Source organism: Leptinotarsa decemlineata, unplaced genomic scaffold (genome assembly GCF_025532065.1).
Source record: "Leptinotarsa decemlineata unplaced genomic scaffold, Ldec_3_MD MMD2_tig00026328_RagTag_RagTag, whole genome shotgun sequence".
Lineage (NCBI taxonomy): Eukaryota > Metazoa > Arthropoda > Insecta > Coleoptera > Chrysomelidae > Leptinotarsa > Leptinotarsa decemlineata.
In genome coordinates this window covers 22,640,104-22,655,842 of record NW_027412688.1, presented here as the reverse complement: position 1 = coordinate 22,655,842, position 15,739 = coordinate 22,640,104, and the positions used below count along the sequence as shown (strand labels likewise).

General features: G+C 34.5%; 1 long non-coding RNA gene across 1 annotated transcript in view; it reads right to left on the bottom strand.

The window, feature by feature from the left end:
* Window positions 1-11,059: 11,059 nt before the first annotated feature.
* Window positions 11,060-15,739, bottom strand: part of LOC141485386 (uncharacterized) — a 72,159-nt gene continuing 67,479 nt past the window's right edge. The window contains exon 3 of the long non-coding RNA XR_012467170.1: window positions 11,060-11,396. This is a non-coding gene — a long non-coding RNA (uncharacterized lncRNA). The remainder of the gene's footprint in view (window positions 11,397-15,739) is intronic.

The window sequence follows — 15,739 nt, the reverse complement described above, 5'->3', positions numbered from 1 at the left end:
TCTCCATCCATGAGAACAATACTCCAAAAAAGGTCTGATCTGAGCTTCATAAAGCATCAAAAGTTGCTGAGGTGTGTACAGTTTTCTGGTTCGGAATAGTGTTCCAAGCTTCTGAGACGCAGCCTTTGTAATTCCAGCGACATGATTATGCCATGACATATCGATGTCTATTTTAGCCACCAACAAACTTATTGAAGCAGAAAGCGGAAATGTCTGTCCTAACATTATTATATCCGGTTCAGAGACATTTATCTTCTTGGAAAAAGTCGATGCCTGGGTTTTTGTGGCATTAAATTGAACCTGGTTACTTTCACTCCAATCCAAATCACTTCCAGATCCTCATTAAGATATGCAACCCATTGACGGCCATTTGTATGAAACGTTCTTTCAGGAAGCTGAAGAGTCATACACAGAACTGATCCGACAAACCATAGCATCGAAGTTTGGCCAGCACACCCTCATGACACACATGGTCAAAGACCTCAGAAATATCAAGCGCAACAGCTACGTTTCTCGATTGCGTTATTTCAAATATGGGTGACATACGATAGAAGGTCGCATGTTGATGTTTGTTTTCAAAAACCATATTAATGACAGCTCAATATGTTGAAGCCTTCCAAATATTTGAGGATATTTTGGTTTACAACTTCCTATATGATTTTTGATATCACCGATAGCAAAGCGACTTGTCTATAGTTATTTGAAAGAGTTTTTCTGGCCTTTTTTGGATTAGGCTGAACGCGAGCAATCTTCCAACAAGAAGGAAAAACCCCTTTCTTGTGAGACAGGTTGAAAAGTCTGCAAAATTCTGGTGCGAGTTCATTTGCGCACTTTTCAAGTGAGATGACGGGCACTTCATCAGTGCCAGACGCCTTGTTGATATTGAACTTTTTCAAAATTTGCCTTACTAGACGCTGTCGAAAAGTAATTTCCGGCATTGTGGATTCTGGTGTGGTGCCTTTCCCAGATTATTCAACTAGTAGATTTGCTTCTTCTATGGCTACAATTGAACCATCTGCTCGTATGAGTGGTAGAATTGTGGATTTTGTAAAGTTCTGATTACCAGCTTCATCTACCCACCAGAAGAATTTAGACCTGTTGGGATTGGTAAGCAGTTCATCTCTAATTCTTTGATTGTGAAGTCGTTCGGTTCCATTTTGTTTGTAGCTGTTGCGAGCATTAATAAATCTAGTTTGTTTTCCGGCACTGGAATTTTTGTGCCACTGCCGGTATTCGAGTTGTTGGAGGCGGCAGCTTGCTCGTAATTTTTGTTGAACCATTTTGTTTACCATTAGAAGGTCGTTTCATTGAAAAAGAATGTATCCATGGATGATAGAATAACTTCCGTGACTTCAGAAGTACAAGTTGATGGATCTTCAGACCTGAAACAGACATCTAGTCAGAAGAAATTCAGAAAATGGTTTTGCAAATCCTACCATTCAGCTGATCTGTAATGCAAAACTTTGCGCGGCTCAGATTGATCCCCAACATTCATCCGTAATTCACTGAACACTGAAATGAGTTTGTGGTCAGAAGATCTCAATGGAGACCTTACGGTGAGTGTGTAATTTTCTGGATTGGTTATTGTCTCTTAAAAATATATCCCTTTAATTTGAACATACTGGTCGCTTCAGTTACTCTCTCTAAATTCATTGGTTAGTTTTCTCCTGGAAGAAATGAATTATATCTCCTTTTCTCAAGTATATTTATTTCATGTAACTAATGACGATATGAGATTTTAAAAATTTATGTGATGAAATAGGTGGATACTTGATGAAAATGATGAAAATCGTTTTCAAGAAACACTCGAGTTAGAGTTAGAGACAAAACTTCGATGGCAGATAGATCAGGAGTTTATAAATTGACTTGAACTTTCTGCCAAAACTTTAAAGTTTTCCGAATAGGGAGAAACTTTGCCCAAAGAATAAAAGAACACAGAAGTAGTTTCTCAGACTAATTCCACATTTGGAAACCATCTTCTATGATTATGGAAGTTCACTGAATGACCAAGTAGAATTGAATTCTTGCCCTAAATTTGTTTTCCAATTGTTAATCAGTTTATTAATGTTCATTCAATGAGTTTGTCAAATGTATTTCATGATGTTAAAATTTTCAAATAGTTTATATCTGAACTCAGGTAAAAGTATCAGTCACTAAATCGGGAAAAAGACATATTATTCAATTTGTAATTTTATATGATTTCGTTTTTCTTCTCTTTCATATATTAACAATATTATAGTTATCCATGATAATAATTGAACAATTTTCATTTTTAGACGAGTTTTGCTAACATCGTGTTGGTGAATATTCTTTTATTATTTATTATCATGAGTGATGTTATCAATTTTCGTCAAGTAACGGGTCAGTTGATTCATAATTATAGTTTTTTGCATTCTCTCTCAATTTATTACTTTGATCCTTCTACAGTTCTATCTATTGTGAATATTTTCAAATTTTCTCCAACATTTATTTTTATTTAATTTTTTTTCTCTAGATTTGTATTGATTTCTCCGTTTACTTGAGAGTTGAGTCATAAATTACCTCAATGGATAGTTCCCTATCACAAATATTTCGTATCAAATATGTTTTCAACACCACAACTTGGACACTGAATCCGTGATTTCCCAATATTTTTGGGTTTTTGCAGTGTGAAGCAATCAGAACATGCTTACTGGTGAATATAAAAAAATATTTCATTACAAGAGTTTATTGAGCTTGCCCCCTTTGTTTGTTTGTTCATTTATTCCTTTCGGTCAAATTTATCAATTGAAGTTTGACTCGTTTCCTGGTGACATATTTGATTTTGATGACAATACAATTTGATAAATTCTGTATCACTGTGAATCCAAGATGGCCGCATCTACAAAATGGCGAATTACATATTCTATCATAGCTACCTTTATATGTGGATTGAATGACAGGGCTCGACTAGTAGAATAGTAGTACACATTGAAAAAGATGCAAATTCAGCTACAAAATGGTGGATTACATATAACCTTGTGATACTGAGTCACTAACTGAACCAAACAGAATGGGAAGAATTAAGTAACAAAATTAGTAACTAGAAACTTGAAAATAAAATAGGTAAAATGGAATTTTATGTTTTGCTGGAAAAAAATAATTATATAAATAATGTATTCAAAACTAAAAAATAATTCAGAAGGTCCTAGGTAGCAGTAATTACACCATTCTCCTCAGCAATCTACGGTATTGATCAGATAAAAAATAATAAAATCGATGAGCGTAGCGTAACCTGAGTTGAAAAATTTGAATCGAAAACTGAAATTGAATTATGTTCACATCACATTATGTTCACATCAAACTTCTTGTTGATGGAAACAGAGTTGCATTACGCATTTTCATATAACCTTCGAAGTTTTTTTAATAACAAGTGTATATAAAGTTCATTTTTGCTACGATCAACATAGAAAATGCCATAATCCATAGTAACTTTTCAAACCAGGAAGATGTAGATTCCGCACACATGAACTGAACTGTGTGAAATTTTATTTCACATTGCCATTTTCTTACTCTTATGTCAAAATAAAGAAAATAAAAGTTATTGACATCATTCTGAAATTTGAACACAATATACCCTCCTCTACTGATGATTAATTGTGAGTATTTATAACTATCGACATGTCAGTACATGACAGATATTTTTGGAGAACAACTATGATACAATTATGCGGTTACAATCAACCAAACGATTCTTTAAGTTTACTGAACAACGGGAAATTCCTGACCGCATTTGTGTAGCTAAAAACTCTTAATTATTTTGGAAAGAAATACAAATACAACTGATATTCCTGATGCATTGTTCTATTTAATGAATGAAATATTTGATGAGATTAAAATCACTATTGTTTTCCGAATAGGTTGAAGTTTTTTCATCTATTCCACTTTTTCATTATTGAGGTTCAACTAACCATCTGTTTCAACGAACAATTTTGAATTGTTTGAAATATCCAGTAATGAAAGCATATTAGATTACTTTACGCTGGAATTATCAGTATGTCGTGATAATGCTACCCGAACAATGAAAAGGTTTCAATCATCATATCAACAAAGTGAATTGATCAAATTTTCCACTATTTTTCTCCAGTATTTTGCAATTATCGAACTCGGTGGACCGGATTACAAATGAAAACAAAAAACGGGGCAACCGTGTATTCACAATAAAGTTATCAGCCTCAATCAAAACAGATTAAATTTCATAATGGAAGTGAATATTTCACTACCGGTATAGATTTTTCCAACAGTTTTTTGCGATCAATTCGACTTTTTTTGTATTAGTTCTAAAGAAACGTTTTGCTGAGTATTATAACCTTTATAGGAACGTCAACCATGAAAAAAATTACCCTTTTCATGATAACGAAGGTTATTTCCATTAGTTTCTGAAAATTACATGGGCGGTGACCGGTTGGAACGGTGGTTCGAGCCCTACGGCCGAACGGATAATGTTCACTATGCATCGTGCAGTCCGTGCTAGAATTGCACTTCAAAATGTAATCTCTCGTTGATCATTAACTCGCACTAGTTTCGAGTTGCAGTTAGTACGGGAGGCAGCTGGGTAACGAAAACATATTTTCAACAGATGATATAGTAGACGGTCTACTAGAAAAAATAATTTAGAGCAATATTTTCCCGAGCATTTGAATATAGCCAGCTATATCACCTGATCTCTCCCCATTACATTTTTTTTAGATCCCTGAGACAGAAGGTTTTCATTATCATTTCTGCAGATCTCTGAGAGCTGCGACACACTTTTTTTTTCTGAAACGCATCGCTCACTGAATTTATCCATGCGGCTGCCAACCACGACACTTTTTATTTTGGCGCTTGGCGCCTTTTTGCGAAAAAAACAATGTGATCAAGTAACGCCATAAGTCCTCCAAAATGTCAAATGATTTTTCTAGACTATCTTATACTCATTCGGAAACTATTGAAATCATTCAGTTTTGTGTGCTTATACAATATACATTTTTTCATGTTTCACTAATTTGTTGTGACTTGTTCACATCATAAAGTGTCATAATTTGAACACGTAACAATTGTTTTTCTTTCATCAGTTCGGACATCCATTGTCTAATATAATATAAATTGATTTGAAATCCCTGAAAGAATCTGTAAAAAAAATTATAAAGATCAACCGAAAAAATAACAATTTCATTAAACAACTGAAATTACAAAGAAATAACATACAACAAGCAACAAAAAAAATGAAAAATAAAAATATTAATAATAAGCTGAAATTTAAAAAATTAAAAATATTATAAACAAAAAATAAAAATTAAAAATTACCAATCTTTTTCGGATGATAACTGAACTTATTCCTCCGAGATCTGACTATAGGTTTGTTCTGGTTCTAACATCCGAAACTATTTGGAAACTGCGCAATACATGGTGCGTACAAACAAAAAATCTCAAACAGTCCGAAATAGTCTCGGACACTTGTTTAAACCAGAACGCTTTTGAGGAGACCACTGTGCCACCTATCGTATATATGAAGAGATGAAGACGAGAAAATACTATTGATCATGTCCATTTTGTTATGTAGCGTATCCCTATAGTCAGTTCAAATGTTTTATTAACCCCAATCATCAATTATTCAATTCAAATAAATAAAAAAACTTCCTAGCAAATAGCCCAAACAATTTTCCACATGAATGCGCATGAGCAACGGGAACAGTTCTCAACAGTTCAGCTTCGAGAGCAAGAACGATTCGGGACGGTTCAAAACAGTTTAGGATCATTTCGCAGTCGAAACCAGAAAAGAGGATTCATCAGTCCAAAATAATCCTCAATAAACCAGGATGCTCTATATCAACTGCGCATGATCCTGACGTCCTAGAACCTGAATTTCGTAGAACCAGAACAAACCTTATTTATAGGTCATTCGAGTGCTTTCATTTATCCCCTCTTCCCTCTCTCAGCTTTATTGTTTTTAGCGGGAGATGACGTTTGGCTGGAGTTGGTCGTTTTCCGCTTGATTAGAGGTTTCCATATGCGGAATTACCGGGATGCTATGTACGAAACTGCTACTTCCAACTTCACCAATACGTCTAAAAAAGGCAATTCCTTGGACTTCCTTCTCCATTGTGGAGTTTCAAATCACTCCATATATATATATATATATATATATATATATATATATATATATATATATATATATATATATATATATATATATATATATATATATATGAAATCTAGAAAGGTTAATGCAGTCAAGCTGCTGGAAAATAATTCCATGCGTTTACGCAGCTATTTTTATCAAGTACTTTCTTGGTTTTTTCTCATTTTGTCTTCAATCGAGGACCGCCTGCCCGGTACTGACGATGCCCAATAGGCTGAAACAGCTGTATACCGGTGGCTCTTAAATTGAAATCAATATGGGAATGATCAAAGAGTACTTATCTATTTATTTTTTATATATATATATATATATATATATATATATATATATATATATATATATATATATATATATATATATATATGTATATATATATATATATATTGAAAGTGGCGATTCCATTGGTAGTCCCTTATCTTGCGTGAAGAATTCGTCCTTCAGTTGGAAATAGCAGTTTTGTACACAACATCCCGGTAATTCCGCATATGAAAACCTCTAATCAAGCGGAAAACGACTAACTCCCGTCAAACGTCATCTCCCGCTAAAAACAATGAAGCGGATAGAGGGAAGAGGGGATAGGTAAAATCACTCGAATGACCTATAAATAGTCAGATTTCGGAGAAATAAATCCAGTTATCACCCGAAGACGATTGTGGATACTAACAATCGAAACGTCGTGACGTAACTTGGTTTGGAATCGTTTAAATTTTAATTTTAATTTTTTGTTAATAATTTTTTTAATTTTCAGCTTGTATTAATATTTCAATTTTTTTGTTGTTGCTTGTATTTTGTTGTTATTTCTAAGTAATTTCAAGTTTTCGTTTAATAAAATTGTTATTTTTCCGGTTACTATTGTTAATTTTTTTTTAAAGATTCTTTCAGGGATTTCAAATCCATTTATTTTATATTAGACAATGGAAGTCTGAACTGATGAAATTTACCACGAAACATTGTTCACCACCTTCAAACAATTTTTTTTGTCTCGCCAGATTCAGCATTTACGAAGTGAACAGTCACTTATATGAATTTCTTATGGAATTACCTTTTCAATGAAATAATATTTCGAAATGTTCATCTCTCCGAGTTAGCTATACATCAGGCTCTGATGAATGTCTGTCGGAAAACAACTAATTCCCTGGCTTATACCACGCTGGATATTGAAATATATCCGACAGACATTGATGCAAGACACCTCACACAGGTTAGTCTCGCAGATGTCTTATCGTGCATTCAGCAGCAGGACCATGCCGAAATCATTCAAGTAGATCACCTGTAGACCGCGGTTTCAAGTTATTACCTCTCGTCTCGTTTGATTTCAACACGGTTCGACTACATGTATGAAACCTTCGTTTAAGAGGAAGTTGTTAACTAGTAGTAGCTCCATCTCGTATGTGAAGCCCCAAGCGGCAAAGAAACATCCCATGTATTATCTATACAACATGAATTTTTTTTCAAGGAAGTGACTGGAAGTGGCAATAATTTTAAGGAGGAACATTTTGACTAGAAATAGACTTGAATTTTTCTTTTCGATATTCAATAATGTATGCAAAAATTTGACTGGGATTATTTAAATCAGTTCTTTCATTCATGAATCTATCCTCATTGTTGATATGTACCATCTCTAGAAAAACAGTGTGATTATTATAGATATTTGTCCAACATATGATTTGTCATACTCCATGCAAAGAATTTTGTGAACTATATTGAATTTATCTTCATTTTTAGTTGGAGTTTTCACTTTGTTATATAATTTAAAATTAATTGAAATATATTTTCTGACAATAATATTATTTTTTCTGAAATTACTCCAGATTTGGAACAGAGATTTTGAATAATTTGTAAATGATCTAAAAATGATTTTATTATTTCGATCGTTCAATGAATGTTCATTTATATTCGCTATAGATGTGGGAGAACGGTTTTTAATTTATTTTTTCCATGGACAAAACACAAGCACTATAGGAAAATCTTTAAGGCTCTCTCAGAGCATTGCCTGTGCGAAAGTAGCGATTCACATTGGATTTGAATCACTGAAGGTTAAATCCATTTGGGAAAACGTTCTCATAAACACAAATCTCCAGATGGTAGAGTACTTAAACAGTGAAGTTTGAGGTGTACTGGGTTGAACTTCAGAACGATGAGCAGCCAAAATCCGTGGCGTATTTCTGATATGTACCGCTCTTGGTGGAATCACTTGAATCACCTTCAGTGAAAGTATCTATGAAGAAGAGACAAATTTCCAACCTTTTTTCGATGTTCCACGCTATCAAGATTTCACGTAATGTTCACGTCTCCAGTCAGGCGGATGGCTCTTTTCTGGATGGAATCCAGCATCTTCAGGGTATGTTTGGGGGCAGAGGTCCATACTTGAGAACAATACTCCAAAGAAGGTCTGATCTGAGCTTTATAAAGCATCAAAAGTTGCTTAGGTGTGTACAGTTTTCTGGTTCGAAATAGTGTTTGCAATTACAGCGACATGGTTGTGCCGCAGAAAAGTGATTCATTTACTAATGCTTTCGAAAATGAGGTTTCGAATTTGAATTCGATATCCAAAAGCATCGGTTGATGAATTACTTTTTTGTAATACTACACACCATCTTATCATATCTATTTCAAATATGAATAGAAATTCTTTAGGTGACAATAATATTATAATCGACAAAAAAAATTCAATCATAGCAGATTTATAGCATAGTGAAGAATGAAGAAGAATCTTATATAGTTTACAAAATTTCATGCATGCAAATCATATAATGAATAAACATAAGTGACAACAGATGTGCATTATCAGAACATGTGAATGATGAAGACAATAAAAATGGATTGAATATAACAATTCCGCTGTTCTCTGTACAGAATAAAAGTAATTTAAAAGAATTTTTCGATCCATCAATGAGAGAATTCATTTAAAATAGTCTTATTTGCTTTTTCAATCTCACTTTAGTGAATAGATCAGTTTGTGGTACCAAAAACATATTGTTATTTATTATTTTATAAAAACAAAATTGTTTTTATGTAAGAACCATGCTGCTGCATTTCATTTAATCAATCACTCAGCTTGATATAAATAATTGATTCTGTGTTTTTATTGCAGATTGCCCATGGAATAGACTCTCACGCGACATGATATAGAAATACAGAACATTGATGTCCTTATAAAAGGTGAGTTACGTTCATGAAATAAATAAGAAACATGTGTGTTTTATGAAATGATAACTGATAGGCTGACTATTAATCAATTAATAGTCAAATTCTGTTAATTCATGCCCATGCTTGAGTTTGCGTTTTCGCTATACTCTCACAATGAAGTGTTTTTGTACAACTGTCATTAAAAGTGACATTTTTAATGGTTGTCAAGAGTATATAATGAAAGAGAGTCATTTTCGAGTGTCATAATGAAAATACCTGATACGGTTAAAGAAGAAAATAATACAAGTCATGAAATTATGAAACAATAAAAATTAATGGACACTCAAGTAGCGTGCTAAAAATATTTTTGACACCAGTGTTAAAAGTATTTTCAATACCATTTTTTTTCGACCGAATAGCAATAAATAAAGCAAATTTATTCAATGTTTGAGGAAGTTTCATCATGAACAATAGATATAGATACAATTAAATTCTGTTACAAATGTATTATATACACTAATTACATTATTATTATTATTATTATTTATGAACAATAATATGAAAAGTTCAATTTGAACAACTGCTGATATTAATACCTTGCGATGTTGAAGAGCCTTGTAATATATTTGAACTCTCTGAGTTGACATTTTCATGAGCATTAACATTTGATTCTTGAAGTGAAGAGAATGATACTGTTACGCTGGAGTTACCAATAGCCTTTTTATAAGAAATAGATTGATCGATGTTATCCTTAGTTTCTGTTGTAAACTTACATCCTCTGTGCTTCTCAATATCCGTTATATTTGCTCCTGATTCTGCTAGCAAAAAAGTAGGAGACCTTCTGAAACAGTGACCTCTATATTCCTTCAGTTACGGGAGGTTCAGAAACTCAGCAATGGTAGAGGGCATTTTCCCAAACGTATTTATACCAACTGGGTCTGGTCGACACTGCATTTATAATTTGAGTGTTAAAAAAAAAAAGGTTGATGATTGATAACAGAAGGGCGTAATGCAACGTATCTATTAAAATAGTCCAACATTGCAAAAAGAACGACCTATTTTTGTTTTTGCATTTTGAATTGGAACAATCGATGATTCATCCATCGAATTAATGTCTTCTATTGATAAATGGCACAACTCTTCACGGCGGCACATATTTCGAAAATAGTAGCAATCTTAATTATCAAATATTTTTCACCTGGCGTCTCATTTATAAACTTCTGGACTTGTTCAAAGGTAAGAGTTTCTGATTTTTTGGGCCTATAACTTTCATTTTTCCGCTTCAAGAATGCTATTACCTTGACATATTTGCTTGTATTAGTATCAATGAACGCACCCGACTTTATCGTTGAAAACTCGCTCCATGAAGTTGACGAGTCCATATTTTTGTTTTTTTTTCTAGATAGGCTGAGAAGACGATTTCGCTGAAATTTTCTTTCAGGCCTACACCAGACAATAAAATTGGAATATGCGATGTTGTACTGCTGAGGCGATTTTTTTGGTAACAATTTACGTAAAGCTCTTTCTGCAGCCTCTTCAAAATCGCTAGGAACACACAATTCCTCATTATTGTTCTTTATTATGCAAGACATGAAACACCAGCAAGAACTTTAAATGTGACTTTAAATAAAACTCGTGAGCTGTTTGTTAGTAAGCAGGTGATTAGGCGTCACCTGACACGGCCACTTCACAACAAATGCGATATCATGAAAATAGTTAACTAACAAGAGATGTCAAAATGTCTTTTTATACAAATATCAAATTTATCTATTTTATTATGAAAACAGGACAGTTGAATAAAAAACTCTGTACGATATTTGTGTTAAAAGTAAGTTTTATTTTGTTCGTGAAATGTTTTCATTCACAAAATAAAACCTTACTTTTAACATTAATATCATAAATTGCTTTTCTTGAATACGTTGTGAATTTTTTAATATCGGTCGACTTCATCACACGACTTCACTGTGTTCTCTATGTTCTCCAAAGTCGAATTTATGTACGTTAAGCAGTTGAAAATTAATTCTAACCTAGACGTATTCAAATCTGTGGAGGTTCTAGCCTGCTTTCTTCTTCAATATGAATATACACTCCACCAAATATGTGTACATCATGCACACACAGTTGATATCTAAAAAAACTTCATTGCATGAGTTACATATGTTTGTAAAGATTTTTTATTATTCTTCATTCGATAGTTGGTTATAATTTTTTTTATAATGGGTAATTATAGAAAGCCAAAAAAAGAGAAAAAGTTTGTATAGATTTTAATATTCTTTCTACAGAATTTTGATGAATATTAGTCACCAGCTTCGTGCAGAATAAAAACAAAACTAATCTAGTGAATGTAACTAAAGTGAAGGATGAACCCAAATCAGCGATGGTGGCGCGCCTTTGTCCCGATTACAATCTAACTAAACGGTAGCGGCTGAACTAGAGTCAAGCCAGTGATTTACGCCTGTGAAATTATAGCGTTACGCGTATACTCCAAAATGGACTTCGTCTGTACATAATTTATAATAGTAATTACTGGGGAAGACTTATGAACGTCACGCGAGCGACTCTATTGACGGATTTCATGGTATGCGATTGGATTATGCTGTTAGAGCACTTTACATTGATTGGTTTATCAATTTGTGCGAAAAAGTGCGAAGATTGGGGTGTAAGGAGGATGGAAAGAATCCACATGCGTGCTTTCCATAGTCAGATATCGTCAGAAAAGTACTTCGAAAACAGTATTGTAAACAACCACTTTGACATAATATTAATAATAATAATACTAGTTTATTTCAATTAATAAGGTTGCACACAGTGATACAAGTGGGTTAAATGTAAACTATGACAAAATTATTGTGAAAGACGTCAATGGGCGCAATACATAATATATTATATATACCTGTATACAGTAAATGATTAATGATTTATAAAACAGTCACAAAGATCAAAAAACTCAAAAAAACTTCTTGAAGAGTGTAACAATTTTTTTGTAATATGAGTTGTTTTGTCATCGTTTTCAACACATATATGTTTTTACAGTTTTTCACGGGTTCGGGCAGAATATTGAAAAATTTGCATCTATTCACTTCTTAACTTTTGTGAAAGGGGGCAGTACGAAGGCGTAATTGTAGCAGCAACTGTTTTCCTCCAGTGTTATGGTTATGTAAACGTTCAACCATATTGCTAGATCTTTGTTTAAAAACATGCACACAGGCTTCTAGAATAAAGGTCCCTGCCACTGTCAAAATGTTTTATTGCAAAAAAATTTCTGCACTAGTCTCTAGGGGCTAGTTTTGCCAATTATGGCATATTTCTGTAGAGTAGTATACACTCTGTTTACAGAGGAGCAATTGCCCCAGTTCAAAATGACATATTTGAGGTGAGAGTGGAAATTAGCATGATACATGATCAGGACTACAATGATTTGTCAAAAACCTTCAAGAGTAGATCGATTTTCTAAGTTTCATGCATAGGTTGTCAATATGTAGGGTCCAGATTAAGTTTTCGGCAAAAGTTATACCCAGCATTTTAACTGATGTGTGCAGTTTAGGTTATGCCCACGCAGAGTAAATAACATAGCAATAGCCTTTGATGTATTTAGATTTAGATTTTTATATTATTGTTTTTGACAACTTCAGCACATTTTCCAGATTATTTTCGGATACAGTTTTCCATGCATTCAGTTCAGGACTACAATGACTTGTCATAAATCTTGAAGAGTAGCACGATTTTTTCAGTTATATGCATAGGTTGTCAATATGTTGGGTCCAGATTGAGTTTTCGTCAAAAGTTATACCCAGCATTTCAACTGATGTTTGCAGTTTAGATTGTGCCCACGCAGAATGAATAACATAGCATTTTAGCCTTTGAAGTGTCTCGGCATACAATATTGAACTTTACAAATACTTCCTTGTACACAGAACTGGTTCCAAACCAGTACAAAGTTAGTACAGTCACTCCAATTCCGAATATGAGTAATACAAGTGATGCAAGTAATTTTAGTCCAATCAACAGTCTTCCAATGCTTGAAAGAGTACTGGAACTGACAGTATATGAAAAACTAGTTACATACTTTAATGAAAATAATTTATTCATCGAAAATCAGTCTGGTTTTCGTAAGAATCACTCACGCAACACAGCGTTACAACTAACAGTTACAGAGTGGAAATAAAGTGATGAATTTCACTAGTTCGGACTTCCATTGTCTACTATATAAAATGATTTGAAATCCTTGAAACAAGTAAAAAAGAATAATTAAAAAAGAATAGTTGAAAATAACAATTATATTAAGCAACAATAAACCTGAAATGAAATGATAGTGAAATAACCTACAAGTAAAAATATAATAATTGAATAAATAAAAATTAAAGGAATGCAAAAAAGAAAATAATAAAAATAAAGTGTAGAGATTCCAAGTCACGTTAGTTCATGACGTTTCGATTGTTGGTATCTACAATCGTCTTCGGGTGATGACTGGACTGATTCCTCCGAGAGATGACTATTTTATAGGTCGTTAAAATACTTTCACTTTCTCTACTTTCCATTTTCCGCTTCACTGATTCCGTGAGGAATGACCGTTTTGGCGGGAGTTGGTCATTTTTCGTTTGATGATGGGTTTCCATATGTTTCGTATATCTACGCTGGCCTGGCTGAATACGTTGTTGGACAACATGTATGCGGCTTCCTTAAGTTTTCTCTTGAACCAATGTTCCTCTCTGTGCAAGATCTCAGCTTGGGACCACTCGATGTTGTGTTGATGGGTCCAAACATGGTCTGCTATTCCTGATTTGCTGGTTTCTCCTCGCTGTGTATGCTTCTTGTGCTCGACAATGCGAACATTCAATGGCCTCTTAGTTTCACCAATATAGGATTTTCCGCACTCACAGGGTATCCGGTAAATGCAATTCTTGGAATCGCAGTCCGCGTTTGGGGGCCTGGTTTTCGTGAGGTTGCTACGGATAGTGTTACCGGATCTGAAACAGGTTCTAATGTTGTACTTGGAACCAATTCTTCTTATCCTCTCCGATAATCCTCTGATGTAGGGAAGTGCAAGCACTGGTTGTGACGGCTTCTCTTCCTTGCGAGGCTCCTGCTGTCTTTTAGGCCAAAGTCTTTTCTACCATCGCTTTGGAGTATCCATTCCGCTGAAGATCATTTTTGATGATGTCTAGTTCCTTCTCGAGACCTTCCTTTGTATTACAGAGCCCAAAAGCACGGTCTAATAGAGTCTTGATGATTTGGTTTGAAACTCTGGCCATCGAAGAAGCCCACAAGAAACCTCGAGTCTGATTGAGATATGTTGACGACACCTTCATAATATGGAACCATGGGAATACTGAACTAGACGCCTTTCTGAAACACATCAACAGCGTGAGACCTTCCATCACTTTCACAATGGAGAAGGAAATCCACAATGAATTGCCATTCTTAGACGTTTTGGTGAAGAGGACCGACACTAAGTGGGAAACATCTGTATACCGAAAACCCACTCATACGGGACAGTATCTGAACCACGAATCCAACCACCATCAATCGACAAAAAGAGGAATCATCAAGACTCTATTAGATCGTGCTTTTGGGCTCTGTAATACAAAGGAAGGTCTCGAGAAGGAACTAGACATCATCAAAAATGATCTTCAGCGGAATGGATACTCCAAAGCGATGGTAGAAAAGACTTTGGCTAAAAGACAGCAGGAGCCTCGCAAGGAAGAGAAGCCGTCACAACCAGTGCTTGCACTTCCCTACATCAGAGGATTATCGGAGAGGATAAGAAGAATTGGTTCCAAGTACAACATTAGAACTTGTTTCAGATCCGGTAACACTATCCGTAGCAGCCTCACGAAAACCAGGCCCCAAACGCGGACTGCGATTCCAAGAATTGCATTTACCGGATACCCTGTGAGTGCGGAAAATCCTATATTGGTGAAACTAAGAGGCCATTGAATGTTCGCATTGCCGAGCACAAGAAGCATACACAGCGAGGAGAAACCAGCAAATCAGGAATAGCAGACCATGTTTGGACCCATCAACACAACATCGAGTGGTCCCAAGCTGAGATCTTGCACAGAGAGGAACATTGGTTCAGGAGAAAATTTAAGGAAGCCGCATACATGTTGTCCAACAACGTATTCAGCCAGGCCAGCGTAGATATACGAAACATATGGAAACCCATCATCAAACGAAAAATGAACAACTCCCGCCAAAACGGTCATCCCTCACGGAATCAGTGAAGCGGAAAATGGAAAGTAGAGAAAGTGAAAGTATTTTAACGACCTATAAAATAGTCATCTCTCGGAGGAATCAGTCCAGTCATCACCCGAAGACGATTGTAGATACCAACAATCGAACCGTCGTGAACTAACGTGACTTGGAATCTCTACACTTTATTTTTATTATTTTCTTTTTTGCATTCCTTTAATTTTCATTTATTCAATTATTATATTTTTACTTGTAGGTTATTTCACTATCATTTCATTT